Source organism: Miniopterus natalensis, chromosome 6, assembly GCF_054644295.1.
Source record: "Miniopterus natalensis isolate mMinNat1 chromosome 6, mMinNat1.hap1, whole genome shotgun sequence".
Classification (NCBI taxonomy): domain Eukaryota; kingdom Metazoa; phylum Chordata; class Mammalia; order Chiroptera; family Miniopteridae; genus Miniopterus; species Miniopterus natalensis.
In genome coordinates this window covers 11,257,841-11,273,272 of record NC_142086.1, presented here as the reverse complement: position 1 = coordinate 11,273,272, position 15,432 = coordinate 11,257,841, and positions in this window count along the sequence as shown.

The following is a 15,432-nucleotide window of genomic DNA, read 5'->3' as shown; positions in this document are numbered from 1 at the left end:
TTACTTTCCCTTCCCTAATCATAACTGTCCTACACTCTGCATAGCTATTATCATCCTGAATTTGGTGTTTATTAATATCATGCATTTTTTTCATTATTTATTGTTGACAGTATTACAGATGTCCCCCATTTTCCACCCCTTTGTCTCTTCTACCCAGCCCCCACCCCACCCCGGGCCCTCACCAAACTAACTTCTCTGTCTGTGGGCTATGCATATATGCATATATTTTCTTAGGTTAAACTCTTCCTGGCCCCTTCACCCTCCTCCCCTCAGGAATCCATCATTCTGTTCCATGTATACATGCCTCTGGAACTAATTTGTTTCTCAGTTTATTTTGTTCATTAGATTCCACATATAAGTGAGATCGTGTGATATTTGTCTTTGTCTAACTGGCTTATTTTGCTTAGCATAATAATCTCCAGGACTATCCATGCTGTCACAAAGGAAAAGAGCTCCTTTTTCACAGCTGCGTAGTATTCCATGGTGTGAATGTGCCACTGCTTTTTTATCCACTCATCTACTGATGGGCACTTGGGCTGCTTCCAGATCTTAGCTACTGTAAGTAACACTGCAATGAACACAGGGGTGCACAGATTCATTCTGATCGCTGTTTCAGGATTCTTAGGATATAGTCCCAGAAGGGAGATCACTGGGTCAAATGGCAGCTCCAGTCTTAATTTTTAAAGGAAATTCCATTCTGTTTTCCACAGTGGCTGTGCCAGTCTGCATTCCCCTTTCTCCACACCCTCACCAGCACCTGCCATTTGTTGATTTATTGATGGTAGCCATTCTGACAGGTGTGAGCTGATTCCTCATTTTAATGTGCATCTCTCTGATGATTAGTGACATTTAGCACTTTTTCAACTGTCTCTTGGCCATCTGTATGTCCTCTTTGGAGAAGTGTCTATTCAGGTCCTTTGCCCATTTTTAATTGGATTGTTTCTCTTCCAGGTGTTGAGTTGTATGAGTTCTTTGTATATTTTGGAAATTAAACCCTTATCAGATGCATCATTGGTAAATATATTCTCCCATAGAGTGGGTTCCCCTTTGCATTTTGTTGATTGTTTCTTTTGCTGTACAGAAGCTTTTTAGTTTGATGTCGTCCCATTCGTTTAATTTCTCTTTTGTTTTTCTTGCCATAGGCCATGTATCAGTGAAAATTCTGCTACGCGAGATGTCTGAGATTTTACTGCCTATGTTTTCTTCTAGGATTTTTATGGTTTCATGACTTACATTTAAGTTTTTTATCCATTTTGAATTTATTCTTGTGTATGGTGTAAGTTGGTGGTATAATTTCATTTTTTTACATGTACCTGTCCAATTTTCCAAACAGCATTTACTGAAGAGACTGTCTTTCCTCCATTGTATGCTCTTGCCGCCTTCGTCAAATATTAATTCACCATATTGATGTGGGTCCATTTCTTGGGTCCCTGTTCTGTTCCATTGGTCAATATGCCTGTCCTTATGCCAGTATGCTTTCAGCTCTAACATGTAAAGAACATGGAAATTGTCACTACTGTCCTTCCATCTAATCTAGTATGCTGTTTAAGGTTGCTGTTTCTTGTTGATTTATTGTCCGGAAGATTTATCCAGGGATATCAGTGAGATGTTAAAGTCCTCTGCTAAGACTGTGTCACTGTAGATCTCTCTCTTAAAGTCCACCAAGAGTATTTTTTTATATTTAGGTGCTCCTCTACCGGGTGCATATATTTTAACTGGGGCCATATTTTCTTCTTGGATTGATCCCTTTAGTGTTACGTGGTAACCTTCTTTGCCTTTGTTTTGAAGTCTGTACTGTCGGATATGAGCAGTGCTACCCCAGCCTTTTGGTTGTTGTTGTTTCCATTTACATGGAAAATTTTTCCCATCCTTTCACCTTCATCCTGTGTGAATCTTTTGTTCTGAGGTGGGTCTCTTGTAGACAGCATATGTATGGGTCATGTTTTCTTATCCAGTCAGTTACCCTATGTCTTTTGATTGGAGTATTTAATCCATTTACATTTAAGGTTATTATTGATAGATAATTATTGCATTTTTCCTTTATGACTATGTTCCTCTCTCTCTCATTTTCTTCTTCATCTTTAAAGCAGTCTCTTTAACATTTCTTCCAATGTTGGTTAGGTGGTAATAAACTCTTTTAGCCATTTCTTTCTGGAAATATCTTTATTTTGCCTTCAATTTCAAATTATAGCCTTGCTGGATAGAGTAGTCTTGCCTTTCATTAGTAGTCAGGTCCTTGCCTTTCATTAGTCTGAATACTTCGTGCCAATCCTTTCCAGCCTAGTGTGTTTCTGCTGAGAAATCAGTTGACAGTCTAATGGGAACTCCCCTGTAGGTAACTTTCTGTCTCTCTCTTAATCCTTTTAAGATCATTTGTCCTTAACATTTGTCAGTTTAGTTATGATGTGTCTTTGTGTGGGTTTCTTTGTCCCAGTCTTGACTGGGACTCTCTGTTCTTACTGAACTTGTGTGACTTTTTCCTTCAGCAGGTTAGGGACATTTTCTGTCATTATTTCTTTAAATAGATTCTCTATTCCTTGCTCACTTTCTTCCTCTGGTACCCATATGATGCAGATGTTATGTTTCATGTTCTCCCAAAGTTCCCTTAAACTATCCTCTGGCTTTTTAATCCTTTCTTTCTGGTGCTCTAATTTGAAGTTTTTTCTACCTTGCCTTCCAAATCACTGATTCAATCCTCTGCTTATTCAATCCACTTTTAATCCTTCTGGTGTATTCTTAATGTCAGATATGGTATTCTTCATTTCCGACGGGTTCTTGTTTATGGCTTCTATTTCCTTTTTCATGCTGTTGTAGCTCCCACTAAGTTTCTTGTAATTGTCACTAAGTTCCCCGAACATCCTTATAACCATTACTTTGAACTCTATGTCTGACAAGTTGTTTGTCTCTATTTCATTTAGCTCCTTTTCTGGAGATTCCACCTTTTCTTTCATTTGGGGGTTGTTCCTTTTTCTCCCCATTTTAGCTGTCTCTTTGCATTTGTTTCTAGGTATTAGATAGGAATGCTGTGCCTCCCAGTCTTCGTGGGGTGCTTTATGCAGTAAGTGTCCTGTGGGACCCGATGGAGCAATCTCTTTGATCTCCAGAGCTGGGTGCTCTAAGAATGTCCCTCATGTGGGTTATTTGGGTCCCCCTGTTATGATTTGGTCTTGACTGTTGTCCCCTTCACAAGCGGGGGCTCCCCTCAGGCTGGCGACTGTGAGGCTCAACCTCGACCAGGTCAAGGGAGCGACTGTGCAGGTGCTAACAGAACAAAACAAAAGCATACTAAGGATGCCTACGACAAAAACAAAACCGCAAGAGTAAGGAGAATTGAGAAAGTGAAAAGAGAATGAGAATAATAAAAGAAAAAATATATATATATGAGGGAAAAAAAAGCAGAAGAAAAAAGATATGAAAGGAAAGAAGGGAGAGAAAAAAATAAGAAAAAAAGAATAGGAAAAGGGGAATGGTATAAAAGAAAAGAGGAAGGAGTCATTAAGGAAAGGAAAAGAGAAGAGAGAAAATAGAGTAAGAAAAGGAAAGAGAAAAATAAAAGATAGGAAAGAAAAAAAGAAACAAAATAATAACAGAGCAATAAAAAGTAAAGGAAATAATGCAAAAAGAAAAAGAGCCAAGTGGAGTTTGTGTCAACAGACCTGAGTGCCTGCGGGAGCTCCCCCTGGCTCCTGCCCTCACGGTGACGGAAGCTGAGAGTTTTGTCTGCTGTTTCTGGGCCTCTTGGGAGGTACTTTGGTGCTAGCCTCTGTCAGAAGCTGCCCGTGTTTGCTTTCAGCAACTTGTTCGGAGCTTCAAGCAATCCACAGCTTGGGCTGCCTCGCAGGGTTGGGCTGTGCTCTAAGCCAGCTTTTTAGCAGCACAGGGCCCAGGGGCGGGTCAGCCAATGTCCCCAGGTACCTCGGGATCCACCTCTGCCTGCCGTCAGCTGTAAGCCTTAGTCCCTGAAAAGGCTGTTTGTGAAAGGACTTTTGGTTTAATTGGGAGGATGAGGCCTGTGTGTCTCCTGTGGGGGGAGGTGCCATTCAGCTTTCAGGGGAGGTGTGTGGGGGGGGTGACTCCATTCCAGAACCACAGGTCTGAGTCTGTCCCAGATTGTTTCCTTGACCTGGGCAAGGCAGAGCACCCCATATGCAGTGTGGTGGGGTCTGCTGGGAGCTGGGAGTTTCTATCAGCTCTCCCATGAGGGGGAAGCACCAGCCTAGTTCCCAGAATAGTGTGGGGGGAATGGTCCCATCTCAAAGCCAGTCACTGATTGTCCTTGAGAACCCCCAGACCTATAAACTTGGCCTCTGCCCCCGCCCGGGACCTCTCCTCAGCAGGGGTGGAGGTGCAGGGTGGGGCGAGCGGGATTCCTGAGGGTGGGGTGAGCTGTGTCCCTGAGGGTGAGGTATTTGCCTTTCCCCAGGCTGTTACTGCCTGGGGGGGCTTGTGCCTCTCAGGACAAATGGCTGCTGCAATCTGGGGGTGGGGGATGACCAAGGGCAGGTCTCCCGTCCAGCACTGTTCCACATCTCCCCCCAATACCTCCCACCCCTGCCTCTCTTCATGTGAGTCCAGCCCACACCACCCTCCTTCCACCAAAGTCTCTAATGAGGGCTGCAAATGAAAATCCTGTCCTCTGGGATTTTTTTTAAGTGGCTTATATCCAATAGGCTCCTTCTCTCCCTGGCAGATGGAAGCCCCACTGCCTTTCACAGCTGGATGTTATATGGGCTGATATTCTTGGCTCTGGCGCTCCAGGCTGGGGAGCCCAGCCCAGGGACCGGGCTTCACTCCTCTCAGTGAAATCCCCACTTTCAGCAACCAAGGTATCCCTCCCACCCTCAGCTGCCGCCTGTGGGATCTGGGCCAGCCCCTCTCACGCCCCCTCCTTTCCTACCAGTCCTGAGGTGGTTTCTGTCCTTTCTTGTTAAAAGTCTCCTCTTCAGCTAGTCTTCAGTTGGTAATGTAGGGTGAGAGTCCCCCAGTTTAGTTTTATTTCCAGTTTGGTTCTGGAAGAAGGGGCAAGAAAGGTCCACTTGCCTGGCCAGGCGTGTGGCTCAGAGGTTGAGCATCGACCTGGGATCCAGGAGATCACGGTTTCATTCCCGGTCAGGGCACATGCCGGGGTTGTGGGCTTGATCCCCAGTTGGGGGCGTGCAGGAGGCAGCCGATCAATGACTCTCTCATCATTGATGTTTCTCTCTCTCTCTCCCTCTCCCTTCCTCTCTCTGAAATCAATAAAGGTATTTTTTTTTAAAAAAGAAAGGTCCATTTACTCCACTGCCATCTTAAAAACCCCTGTCCTGCATTTTTTAATACTCAGAATACATAGATGGTCATATTCCTAAACAAAACACAATTTTCAAGTTAAGAAACACTTTATAAAGTGTGGAAGACAATAAATATGGCTCAGTGAGAAAAGGTATTTCAGAGGCCGGGCCCAGCTGTAGCATACAGAGAGTTTCCCGCAGCCAGGGGTATTGGCCTTGCATTTGAAACTGGACTTGGAGAGAAAGGACCAGAACGGAGATCTAGTGCCTTAAGTGGAGAGCCTGAGGGAGCTGGGTGAGGCAGGCAGGACAGTGGGCCCGGGCTCGGCGAGACTATAATCACGACACGGTGGTGACAGAGGCAGGCCCTGGGGAAGGCCCGGGCTCTGGGCTGTCCGCTCCCTCCCCTCAGCCCTCTCCCCGCCTCCGCCGCTCCTCTCTCTTCACTCTCCACCTCTCCCACCGTCCCTGCCCGTCTCCCCCGGCCTTCCTTCTGTGCCCACCTCGCACCTCCCCTGCTTTCCCCGACAGACCCGCTCCCTTCCAGGGCCTTCGCACAGACGCAGGCGGCTTCCCGTCTGTGGTCCGGCGCGTGGCCCTCAACTCCAGGCCTGCACTCCGACTGCCTGTGGTCACCTGGCTCCAGCGCCACTTCCAGCTTGTCCAGAATTAATCTTATTGCCGTCTATTTCCTGCCTACTTTACTCCTACTCTTTATTACTTACTCCTACTCCATTTACTTTCTATCTTTGCAAATTGTCCCAAAGATTTGTCTTCTTACCCCAGCTAGAAAGCTGGGAGCCTTTCCCACACTTCTCCCTGAACACCATGCATGCCTACTAGTTAATGGTGCCTACTAGTTAAGGGTGCCTACTAGTTAATGGCGCCTACTAGTTAATGGCACGTCTCGACAAGTCCTTAATGGTGCTTGTTTCGACCCCTCCCCAACTTTCTGCTATTTTATCCAAAATATGAAAGCCAACTACTTACCTTTGTAAATCCAATAAATGCTGTTTGTGTCACAAAATAAAGGTAAAGTATACTCTTTTAAAATGCCAATTTTATTTCAAGAAAGAACAAAATATTTAAAAAACCACAAAAATCCAAAAACCTTTTTACCTCTAAAAAGCAAAGACAATAATTCTCAACTATGTACATTTTACTTGCATTCCACAGCCCCTTAGTCCAAAAATGAGGAAATGTAGTAAGTTTTCATTTATTTTCTTTATCTCTAGATGTTTATTTATCAATACACAGTGTGTATATCTCATTATCGGCGTTGAGGATGTCCCTGAGTGCAATTTCTTGTCATTAAGTTTTCTTTTTCTCAGTTGTTTCCAAAGAGAATACCAACATTGAAACTCGGAGACCAATTCCAATTTGTTTTAGTGCATGTCTAGTATCAGAGACGTTTTCTATTCAATATTTAAACACATTACTAAATATTTAAACAGCAAAGTACCTGCACTGGGTAAATTCTAACTAAAGTGAGATGGAAACTATTTTACTGTTCCCGCTTACTAACAGCGAGTGGGCGGGGATCCGCAGATACGAGGCCTCTTGCTGTGTGTGTGCTGTCGTTTCAGTCTATTCAACGTAATTTCCAGATTAATTCGATTCAAGTTGAATAAGCAACCAAACTAGTGGAAGACTGAAGGGACTCTTCTCAAACTTTTGTCTAGGAATATGCTTTTGAACAAAATGAAAATGTCAAGAGTGAAGTAAAATCCTTTTCAAGTCCAAAGTTTTAGCCATTGGTATTTAAGTCTGCTTTCATTTATTTATTATTTATTTATTTATTGCTTATCTTGGATAATAGACTAATATCTTGCCCTTAAGCATACAGTTTGGAGTCTAAATATTTGCAAACAAAATGTTTGTTTTTTTAATTCTTGTTAACTGTCTTCCTGACAAATATTAAAAGTGAAGGTAATAAGAAGGCTAGAATTTTATGAGGGACAGTATTTCCTAGACCTGTTAGGACAAAGGTCCCAGTGTGCAAGCCAGTCTCATAAGAACTCTGTATTTTTAATGACAAAGTTGCAAACTTCGATGGGTTGGTAAATTTGGATTGGTAGATAAAATAAAGAGAATGTGGATTAGATGTAACCTTTTGAATTCAGCGTGGTTCTGGCACAGGACCGCCCTGTACAGTATTGCAAGAGCATTGTGCACATTAAAGATTTTTGCCAGTGCACGAATCTGCTGACGTGGATTGAGGGAACGTGTTTTTAAGGACATGAAATGATCTTCAATATATATTATTAAATTTAAAAGAGCAAAGCAAGAGATAGAGAGTATGTGATACTATCTTTTTTCTCTGGTCTCTATCTGCTCTTATCTGAACAAAGGATAGAAAAGAAACTGTAAGAACAAGTGTCCCCACAGAGGAAAACAAGAGGATTTCATGAAATAAGTATTTTCATCTGTGTATCCTTTTGAAGTTTACAGTTTGACTTTATCTGCAGTATTATCTGTTTTAAAAATCTGCACAGATGCTGGAGACCCAGCCCTACTGCATCATAATCCCTGGGGTCAGCTGAGCGAGCTGAGCTTGTCTAAGCTGTAACCCCCATTTGGAACTTACCGCCTTCTCTTAGGAGACGTTCACATGCAAGTATAACTTTTATTCCCCCACACTGAGGAGCACATGGGACGGAGGCGAGGGCATCTGATGCTTCCTGGTGGCAAGGGTGGTGCAGAAATGTAACTGCTGTTCTACTATTACCTTATGTGATAATGAGGAAGGGTTTTTAAAAATAAATTTAAACATAACATTAAAATTTTTTATTTTGCTGACCAAATGTCATTAAGTGCCAACACTATGATATCCCCACGATCTTTATTTTTGAAAGCCATAGTAATGAATTAATCCACCCCTCGATACCTGCGAGGACAAACAGTAAAGTCCCAAGCTAAGACTGTAGCCTTGAGTATGTGTGGCTACCAGATACAGAAGTCCCATTACATCCCAGAGTGATTCTCAGTCTCTAGGGTAATAGATATGGGACAGGGCCATGGCTCACTGCCTTCTTTTCTATTGTTAGGTCCCCAGCAGGATGCACATATTTAGGTTGTGCATGGCATCCATGAAGACCTGGTATCTTATAATTTTCTTTTTTTGGACACTGTGCTAAAAATCAGACCCTTTCCAGCCTTTAGGCAACCTCAGTCCTCTGATCAGTGCTTGGGGGAAGGATGGTCTCCAAAATGCCCCAGGATCCAATATGGTAATGTGCCCTAAACACTGTCTTTTTGTTCCATTGATCAACCCCTTTGGAGGTGGTTCTAATGCAGGAAGTTCCAGGATGCCCAGAAAGCAGCTTCAAGGCCCATCTTGCCACAGGGGCAACTGCGCCAGCCTGGGGGAAGCAGCAGATGGTCCATTCAGGAACAGGATGGGAGCAGCGACCACCCTCATCTCACGGGGGAGAAAATGGAAGTGGTCAACTGGGCCTTTCATAAGCTGTTCTGAATGTACGGTTTTAAAAATCACAGCAAAAGGCACATTATTCAGGCAATGAAAGGTAAGTCTTGTAGCTTTAGGTCTCATTAAAATGGCCAGAACCCTTTCACATCTTTATGGTATTAGCCAGATGTTATCTGGCCGTATCATTGAAATTAGAATGGTAACTGGGTGGGGGAGCTGACAGGGGACTCCATTCCTCACCTCATACACATGGAAGCTCATTAATATTAGTTCATTGAGGTTGGGCTCAATCTTTTCTCTAAATTATGAGAAGAACCTATCTCTGGAAGGGAGCACATACATGGATATGTGGAAATGTGGGGGCGTGGGAAGAGAGGGTAAATATATCAGCTTCAAAAGTGATGAAGTGTTGAAACCCTGCTAATCTGAATGCTTGCCAATGCAAGTTGGATAGAAGGATGTCCTTGTCCATCTCGCTCTTTAGCTATAACCTCACTAAAAACAGAAACTTCTCATATTCTCCTGCGATTCCCTGGACTAGAATGTATGGCACAAGGCTTTGTTGAGTGGAACTGAAAAATTAAAAGGTCTCATGGCCTGATTCCTGAAGGCGAGAAGGCCTCTACTCCAGTGCAAGGGCTTGGCTCATAGCTTGAGTGACTTCTCTCTCTGGCTTGTCATTTACTTAGCTTTCTTTCTCCTTCATACATTTAAGACTGAAGGTAGTGCCAGGCTGTGGCAGGCAGAATTCTGAGATGACCCCAGAGATCCACACCCTTGTATTATCCCTCCCCTCTGGGCCCTTGAGTGTGGGTGGGACCTGGAGCTTGCTTCTAACCAGGAGAATATGGCTAATGTTTTGGGATGTCACTCCTGAGATTATGTTATAGGGAAAAGGTGAAGGGATTTTGTAGATACAGTTAAGGCTCTAATCAATTGACTTTGAACTTAATCAAAAGGGAGATTATCCCCTGTGGGTCTGACTTCATCACCTGAGCTCTGTTAATGAGGGTTAGAGACTCTTTCCTGCTATCCTTGAAGAAAAAAACTGCTATGGCTTCTACAGCCGCAAGGAAATCTATTCTGCCAACAGCCACACAAGCTTGGAAGAGGCCCCGGGCCTGGATGAGACCCAAGTCCTGTGTGCAGCTGTGTGAGACCCTGAGCAGAGGGCCCTGGTACGGTGGGCCTGGACTCCTCGCTCATGGAAACTGACAGCAAGTTATTTTAAGCCACTGAGTTTTTGCTAATTTATTATGAACCATAAATAGCTAATACACAAGCCTATGAAATAGTATAGGAAACTCTGGTAGCTTTGTATGATTATGTTTTTATACGTCTGTATTTTCATACACTTCTTGAGAGCTGGACTCCTCTTTGGTTCTCTTTGTGTCTCCCTTCAGTTAGCACATAAATATTTCTTAAATGTTCTTTGAATGAATAAATTAATCGGTGAGTTCCTTTTTGTAGCACCCTAGCTATTTTTATGTTCCATTCTTCTGCCAACAAACTGCTATTTCTATCTTCTAGTTTTATTCCTTCCTCTGACTGTTCCCAGCTGGAGGATAAGTTGTATCCATTAACCAGCCAGGTTTTGGTTCTAATTAGCAAGCATTAGCCTGCAAAGTCTAATGTAAGTTTATCCCCTTGGGTTTGGGAGTCCACGTGAGCTATTCAAATTAATGTATCTTTCTTCATATTCAATCATAAAGACATAGACATCCTTTCAGATATCATCACTTGTCACTTAACAATTGTTAGGACATTCTTCAAGTGCATTTCCCATAGAACCTGTCCAGTTAGAAGTACTACAAGACACAATTACATTATACATTCTGTTACTTAGGAAAAACTAGGCCAGCCAGGGTTCCTTGTTAAAAGTGACAGAAATCAATGCTGCCTTTAAGAAAGAAATGTGTTGGAAACCTGTCTGGCAGCTGACAGAATAAAAGGAAGGGTAGAAAATTCAGCGTGGAAAATAGCTAAGAACCAGAGACGTGTGTGGGGAGGGTTAGAACTCCAGCTGAAGAGGCGGCCTTCCAGCAGCCAGTGCAGTGTTGCTGCATCCTTGGCGTGACACTGGACACCACTCAAGAGACCCTCACCACCATCCTCCTTCTACACACCTCCCCCCTCAGCACGCCCATCACCAGAAATAATTCTACATTGTTCCTTTATTTGCCTCTCTAGCTAAAGATTCAGCGGGTCGAAGGAAGCATGTTATTGGCAAAGTGCATTCTGTGGGTTCGAGGGAACAAGTGTCAGCAGTTTGGTTTCTGTGGCAGTAGATGGGCTCAACCTCTCACCAAGACACAATGACCAATAGTTCAAACGGGAGGTTCAGGCTCTGCCAAAATCACAACCTCCGATACCTCCAGCACAAAGAGTTGGTGCTTTCTAGAAATAGGCTTACTTTATGGTATTGTTGAAAGAAAACATGAAGCATGTATATGAGTTTCAAGAAAGACTTGCCATATGGGCAGAGAAATTTAGAACATCAGGGTAAGATTATTTAATGGCCAAGCGTATGGCCGCTTTTGTCAATAGTTACGTAAAGGAGACGACACAAAATGGTTCTGCAGACTTCTCATCTTTCCAAAAGTTGCCATTCATATGCACAGTTATGGACGGTCCCATTTAAGTGGAATGAGGATTCTGCAATGTTCAAGAAGAGTGATTGCCGTTTCCAAGAGTACAAACCCCTCCCCTCAGTGTTTCTTCTCAGCAGCTCAACTGCTGCAGAGACTCTGGCTATAGAACTTCCTGCTCACCACATGCAGGTCAGTGGTTCAGACAAACACAACAGGTTCATAATCACTTACTTCAAATTTCTGTGAAGCAAAGGTAAAGGAAAGGTCAAGTTTTCTGTACCTCCATCCAGCAGGCCGGGACCTGAGGCCCATGCTCTCAACCACTTTACTTCATTCTTTCTTCACCAAGGCCTCTGCCAAGGTCGCTTTCTTTCTGAAACCTTGTTTCATTTTCTCAGACTGAGTCGGCTTTTCCTTCCTCTGACTTGCAGTAATTTGTAAATAAATTTGCTTATTAACATCTCATATTCTGTTGACAGTATGTCTGATTCTCCACCAAATTGTAAACTGTGTCAGAGCAAAGCCTGGGTTCTTTGGCAGAGTTAGGTAATCCCGACTGTCATTTCCTCATTACCTTGGGCGCTGTGACATTGTTTCTGCGGCTAACTCCCCCCCAGGCTGTAGGCTTTGGGAGGGGGTGGGGTGCAGAAATCATTTGTTTTCCTTCAGTCTTTGTCCATGGTACTGAAATTTGAAAGAACCCAAAGCATGGCATCATTGGTTAGTCTTAAATGGACTTGTCTTAAACAAGATGTATACTATATTCCCATTTATTTGGCCAAATACCATACTTTTGGAATTGCAATGAAACTCTGTGTGTGTGTGTGTGTGTGTGTGTGTGTGTGTGTGTGTGTGTGTGTTGTAATGCCAGAGACTACGCCAACTGTAGTGGCCACTCAGGGCCAGGGAGGTTCACTCTAGATACGGGGACAGTCCACAGAAAAGCATGGAGCTGAAGGAGGATGACACATTTACTTTATTCAGCTGACAGCCAGGCTGACATACAGAGAAACAAACCATGTTCCCGGTGGCGGCCGGCCAGGCATACACGGGGGACTCACTACACCTCAGGGGACACACTGGAGCCCTGGTGGACAAACTGCACCCCGCAAACCCACTCCCTGGGCCAACAAACCAAAATCCTGCACCTCTGAAAGTCCTGGGCCAGTCTTCTAGGAACCAGGACAATAGTGGCTCTCAGCCAACATGGGTGAGACTTCAGTCAGCTAACAGGGCATCTGTTGTGACTGTGCTGTATCAGGTTCCATAACTGCGGCCTTCTGCCCTGAGACAGTGGGGAGAGAGCCTAAGTGTTCTCACTTGCCCTACATGTGTGTTTCTGTTTTTTGGAGGTTAATCCTAACATGCAATGTGAAAAAGAGTTAGAACATTATATCACTTATTCTCTGAAGATGGAAAAAAGAAATTTGAGAATTGAGTATAAGCCCTTAATGTAAGATGCATATCATCTTTATCTGTTATTGCTCTCCTGACCAAGATCTGCATAAGTGATTGCTAACTGAATATCACAACATGCCTTTTTAATCCATTTTTAATAATGTTAGCAAAAGAGGCAGTGTTGCAAACTATATTACCCTCTTAAATCAGCATATGCCAGAGCTAAGACACCAAACTAAGAGTCAGAAGACCTGATTTCTTTATTTTTCTATTCAATAAATATTTGCTGAGGTATTATGCTAAGTACAAGACTTAACACAACTGTGTACTCTCTGTGCGCTATTGGCAAGTCACCCAACCACTCTCAGACTAAGTTTCCATATTTGTACAATGGATATCCAGTTCATCCAGCCTTGTCTCATAATATAGTCAGTGAGAGTCAAATGAGACACACTATATATTCAGGTGATTTTCATACAGTAAAGCTTTCAAATATATATGAAGTTATTATATTTATGATGTTAGTTATAGCACATGCATATATAATAGCGCAATAAAAGTATATTTATCAAATACACTTTGGTTATCTCTCAAAGCCAGTTCCTAACTTCCATAATTTTATTACTATCAAATATTATAACTTATAACAATATCATACATTTGAAGTGTACTTTACCATTTTCAGAGCACTTTCAAATACTTCATTGTTGATTCTTTTAACAGCTGAAAAGGTGGAAGCACTTTTTCTGCTTTATTCTTTCATCCACACATTTCTAGGGCTCCTCTTTTCTACATAATAATTTCTAAAGGGAGAACTAAGCTAGATTTTGAATGCTGCTCAGATGAGAAAGAAATTTTGATTCAATTAATTTCTACCTCAATTTCCTGAGGATCTCAATAGTGATACATGACACCAGCGAGACATAAAGAGCTGTCAGATCAGTTTTGTTTCTAGTTTTCACAAAAAGACTGATGACGATAGATGTCTACAGCAGTGGCCTCAACATTTTTGAGGACCTCAATTATATCTGTAGATTATGTCTATTACTCTTCATTGCATTAGAAGTTTAAACTGAGAAATTTCAAAAAATTAATTAATTAATTTATTTTTAAACAAGAAACCAGTTACATTTTAATATAAATATTACTTTTATGGAAAATAACCATATCTTCAAAAAAAGATTAGTGAGAAGACTGACATTGTTTGACAGTTTGCAGATCTCTAATGTCTGATTTAACAGAAGACAACAGAATTCTCTAATCTGCTTCCGCACTGTATCTGTTACCACATATTGTTTGGGTTGAAGTATACGAGGACAGTGTGGTCTCACTCAGCTATGTACGTAGTTGGAAAAGGGGGTGTCTTGCTGACCCCTGGAAATGGTTTTTGAGGCTCTCAGGAATCCACGCATCATACTTAGAAATGGCTTTGCACTGCAGGGGATTCAATGCAGAAGCGCTGAAGTCAGGCAGACTTCCTACGTGGATTCAGACTGGTTTAGTGTTTTGGTTGTGTGTCCTTGGGCAACTTCCTTAAACAGCAAGCCATAGCTTCTTCCTCTGTGAAAATAGTGTAATAATGCCAGCTTCAGGGGGTTGTTGGAAAGATCAAATGCTTGAAGTATAAAGTGCTTAGTACAGGTTCTGGCACATAGTAAAACTAGTAGGAAAAATAATAGCTGGCTCTATTGTATCATAGGCTGTTTTCTGTACGCCCCTCAGAATGGAAGGCCTAGAACAGCCATCCCAGCTCGCCTGCCTGTAGGACCAGCTGTAGAGGGAAGGTTCTGAAATTAAAACCAATAGGATCTCACTTTAAAATATGCTGTCCTATTGTTACTTATACAAGAGTTATTCCCAGTCAGCATTCCCACTCAATTATGGGGGTTTATAATATGCTAGGCCAAAGTGAAGGCTATGTAGATTTGAACCGAGCCATTCAACTAATCTTCACATTAAAAAGTTGTGTTGTTCTTGATGAAAAGCAGGTCTAATTAATACACTGAGCCATATCTCATTTTATGAGATAATATTAGACATACTACATATATTAAAAACATTTTCTGAAAGCCTAGAAAGTAGGAAAGATTTTATTAATTTGTTTTTATTTTTGTTCATAAATTCATTTCAAAGACACTTATTGAGCACCCATTCAGTATAAATATCATTGTCCAGAATCTAAGTATGAGTAGCATTTCTGCCTAATATTTTTCCCTTTTGTTTTGTTCCTACTTGCTAATAGCATCATTTGTCCAAAAATAAATTTCTTATTTGCCGTATCTTTAGTATGTATTTTTAAAAATTAAAGACATTTGCATCTGAATTTTGTATCATTTTTAGTATCCAAGAAAAAACACAAATAATCAGAAGAGTCTAAAACTACTGGGAAAGTAGCTGCCTAGGAATAACTGAACAAGTTCTTTTGTACATAACAATAAGTGAAATTGTTACAGAAATGTCAGTGAAACAGTCCCTTCTTAGACTGTTAGATTTTGTAAACTTACTACTTAACTCTGCTTCTTGTCTTTTTTTCCTAGACTAGAATATTCAGTCCCAGCTGACTAATTCTTCTTGGTGCTCATCTATACTGGTTTTAACTTCTCAATTTATAGGTCTCAAGGAAGCACTACTAATGTCATAGCAAGAACTTCTCATATATATTATGTACTTACTTTTTATCTTATAGTATTCCAAATGCTTTACATGTTCTTAATAACCTAATCATTAAAATAACCCTATATTC